Source organism: Schistocerca cancellata, chromosome 2 (genome assembly GCF_023864275.1).
Source record: "Schistocerca cancellata isolate TAMUIC-IGC-003103 chromosome 2, iqSchCanc2.1, whole genome shotgun sequence".
In the NCBI taxonomy this organism is placed as follows: domain Eukaryota; kingdom Metazoa; phylum Arthropoda; class Insecta; order Orthoptera; family Acrididae; genus Schistocerca; species Schistocerca cancellata.
Genome location: NC_064627.1, coordinates 239,865,733 through 239,870,074, shown reverse-complemented (window position 1 = coordinate 239,870,074; position 4,342 = coordinate 239,865,733). Strand labels below are relative to the sequence as shown.

The 4,342-nt window shown below is 48.0% G+C and overlaps 1 pseudogene; it reads left to right on the top strand.

Annotated features, from left to right (window-relative positions):
• The first annotated feature begins 3,175 nt into the window (after window positions 1-3,175).
• Window positions 3,176-3,293, top strand: LOC126164305 (5S ribosomal RNA; annotated as a pseudogene).
• Window positions 3,294-4,342: the final 1,049 nt, after the last annotated feature.

The following is a 4,342-nucleotide window of genomic DNA, read 5'->3' as shown; positions in this document are numbered from 1 at the left end:
GACGGGAACCGGTGTTACCAGAGGCGTAAGGCCATTGGCCTTTCGCTATTAATTTAAAAACAAAGAAAATCAATAGTTTAATGTTATGTAAACACCAGTAAAATTAACATTTTATATAATTTAAAAACATTTGTAACATTTTCACCTTCCAATTGTATTTATACCGTCTTTATCTATATTTTAAAGCCGCTGGCTGAGATGTGCAATTTTGTGCAACTAGTAGCATACACACCGCCTATGTGGGACAAGGGGCATGTTATAGCAATAAAGAAAAAGAAGTGAAATTAGAGCATCTACATCACTTTTAGGTTTCCATATGGTAAGCGCTAGAAACGGAACTCTTTCAGGCTCACTTTGTTGTCCATCAGTCTGTCTGTCCGGCTCATCAAAACACTACTCCTCAGGAACGGATAGACGTATGAAGTTTTAATTTATGTCACGCATACGGTATGGTCCCTAGGCGATGTAAAAAAAGTGGAGCTTCTAAGTCAATGCCACAAAATGATACCATGATGCTATTTATGTCACATATTTTGAAACTCGCAAACACGCTCATCAACCTGTTGATCTACATTCAGGAAATATGCCAAGAAGCAGGGATTCGCACAACAACCAGAGAAAAAAACCGAAAATTGTTTATTTTTAATTATATCTCACTAAAAACTTTTGTCATTTGTTGCCAGACTTCGAACTTTAAATTGAAGCATTCTCGAAAGACTAGGAATCCCTCAAACTGATGTGTATCAGTATCATTGTCACACCAGGCGGAAATCGTCGAGTTTCACAATTCTCGGAATGGATGAACTGTCTACATACACTACTGGCCATTAAAATTGCTACACCATGAAGATGACGTGCTACAGACGCGAAATTTAACCAGCAGGAAGAAGATGCTGTGATATGGATGTGATTAGCTTTTCAGAGCATTCACACAAGGTTGGCGACAGTGGCGACACCTACAACGTGCTGACATGAGGAAAGTTTCCAGCCGATTTCTTATACACAAACAGCAGTTGACCGGCGTTGCCTGGTGAAACTTTGTTGTGATGCCTAGTGTAAGGAGGAGAAATGCGTACTATCACGTTTCCGGCTTTGATAAAGGTCAGATTGTAGCCTATCGCCATTCCGGTTTATCGTATCGCGACATTGCTGCTCGTGTTGGTCGAGATCCAATGACTTTTAGCAGAATATGGAATCGGTGGGTTCAGGAGGGTAATACTGAACGCCGTGCTGGATCCCAACGGCCTCGTATCACTAGCAGTCGAGATGACAGGCAACTTATCCGCGTGGCTGTAACGGATCGCGCAGCCACGACTCGATCCCTGAGTCAACAGATGGGGACGTTTGCAAGACAACAACCATCTGAACGAACAGTTCGACGACGTTTCCAGCAGCATGGACTATCAACTCGGAGACCATGGCCGCGGTTATCCTTGACGCTGCATCACAGAAAGGAACGCCTGCGATGGTGTACTCAACGACGAACCTGGGTGCACGATTGGCAAAACGTCATTTTTTCGGAAGAATCCAGGTTCTGTTTACACCATCATGATGGTCGCTTCCGTTTTTGGGGACATCGCGGTGAACTCACATTGGAAGCGTTTATTTGTCATCGCCATACTGGCGTATCACCCGCCTTGATGGTATGGGGCGCCATAGGTTACACGTCTCGGTCACCTCTTGTTCGCATTGACGGCACTTTGAACAGTGTACGTTACATTTCAGATGTGTTACGACCCGTGGCTCTACCCTTCATTCGATCCCCACGAAACCCTACGTTTCAGCAGGATAATGCACGACCGCATCTTGCAGGTCCTGTCCGGCCCTTTCTGGATACAGAAAATATTCGATTACTGCCCTGACCAGCACATTCTCCAGATCTCTCACCAACTGAAAACGTCTTGTCAATGGTGGCCGAGCAACTGCCTCGTCACAATACGCCAGTCACTACTCTTGGTGAACTGTGATATCGTGTTGAAGCTGCATGGGCAGCTGTACTTGTACACGCCATCCGAGCTCTGACTCAATGCCCAGGCGTATCAAGGCCGTTATTACGGCCAGAGGTGGTTATTCTGGGTACTGATTTCTCAAGATCTATGCACTCAAATTGTGTGAAAATGTAATCACGTGTCAGTTCTAGTATATTTGTCTAATGAATACTCGTTCATCACCTGCATATCGTCTTGGTGTAGCAATTTTAATGGCCAGTAGTATACTTAATTAAGCTGCACGAGTCCTATTCGCAACTGGCCAGTTTTTGTATATATGCGAGTTTACTAGCTGCTTGCCTCTCGAGCCGACTGCGCTTCGCTCCGCAAGGCTGGGAACAGACGGCCCAGCGGAGTGACAGGGGCCGGCCGCAGCCCAGGGGAGCCCCTACCGATCGCCGGCTGTAACTGCGCGAATCGGCGTGTCAGGCGCGCACAGTGTTCCACGGCTGCACCGCAGCGCCGGCCAATCCCGGATTCGGCTCGCGTGCCCGCGCTGCTCTGCTCCCCCGTGACCTGATTCGGTTTCGACGCGACGCCGGCCCGCGCTACGCGCCCACCCTCACAATCAGCCGCGAGCGCCGGTAAACTAGACACAACTCGCGCAAAATTTATTCCCACGGCGTACCGAATCTGCAAAGGTTTTTGCGCCAGCCTACCGTACGCAGCGACGGCAATGGCAAAAACGGTGCTTGACGCCCGTGGACTAAAGCCGAAGTGTGAATTCCATTGCTAGTGTTTCCGATTAACGCACTGGGCCGAGACGCGAATGCTGCCTGAATAGCTCAGATGGTAAGCAGGGAATGGTTTAAACTACAAGCCAAGAATGGTATTAACACAAACGCAGGATACAATCGGCTGAAATTAGATTTTTAAGATCTGTCAATATTTACTCAAAGAGCGATGTTACGTAGTTGTGGTCTTCAGTCCGAACTCCGGTATGATGCAGCTCTTCCATGATACTCTATCCTGTGCAAGCCTCTACATCTCTAACTAACTACTGCAATCTACCTCCTTCTGATTTTGCTTCCCGAGTTCATCTCTGTCTCCCTCTACGATTTTTACCCTCCACATTTACCTCCAGTACTAAATTGGTGCTCCCCTGTCGTCTCAGAACGTATTCTACCACCAATAACTTCTTCTCGTCAAGTTGTGACACAAATTTCTTTCCTCCCCACTGGTTAGATGACAACGGCCTTGCCGCAGTGGATACACCGGTTCCCGTGAGATCACCGAAGTTAAGCGCTGTCGGGCGTGGTCGGCACTTGGATGGGTGACCATCCAGGCAGCCATGCGCTGTTGCCATTTTCCGGGGTGCACTCAGCCTCGTGATGCCAATTGAGGAGCTACTCGACCGAATAGTAGCGGCCTCGGTCAAGAATACCATCATAACGACCCGGAGAGCGGTGTGCTGACCCCACGCCCCTCCTATCCGCATCCTCCTCCGAGGATGAAACGGCGGTCGGATGGTCCCGGTAGGCCTCTCATGGCCTTACGACGGAGTGCTTTAGAGTGTGCCACTGGTTAGATAATCAACCCATCTGCGGTGTTCTTCTGCAGGACCATATTTCAAAGGGTCTATTCTCCTCTTGTCTAAACTATACAGAAGCGCCAAAGAAACTGGCATAGGCATGCGTATTCAAATACAGAGATACGTAAACAGCCAGAATACGGTGCTGCAGTCGGCAGCGCCTATATAAGACAACAAGTGTCTGGCGCAGTTGTTAGGTCGGTTACTGCTGCTACAATGACAGGTTACCAAGATTTAAGTGAGTTTGAACGTGGTGTTATAGTCAGCGCATGAGCGATGGGACACAGCATCTCCGAGATAAGCCGGCCGCGGTAGCCGAGCGGTTCTACACGCTTCAGTCCGGAACCGCGCGACTGCTAGGGTCGCAGGTTCGAATCCTGCCGCGGGCATGGGTGTGTCTGATGTCCTTAGGTTAGTTAGGTTTATGTGGTTCTACGTTCTAGGGGACTGATGACCTCCGATATTATGTCCCGTAGTGCTCAGAGCCATCTCCGAGGTAATGTTAAGTGGGAATTTTCCCGTAGACCACTTCACGAGTGTACCGTGAATATCAGGAATCCGGTAAAACATCACATCTCCTACATCGCTGCAGCCGGAAAAATATCCTGCAAGAACGAGACCAACGACGACTGAAGACAATCGTTCAACGTGACAGAAGTGCACCCCTTCCTCAAACTACTACAGCTTTCAATACTTGGTACTGAGTTCTTCAGGAAGCATAAAATATATTTTATTATGGACGAAAGACTAATGGATCAGATTTGAAGCCATTTCTGTCCTGAGAGTAACAATACGTAGGAGTGTGAAATGGCAGGCTTATGTA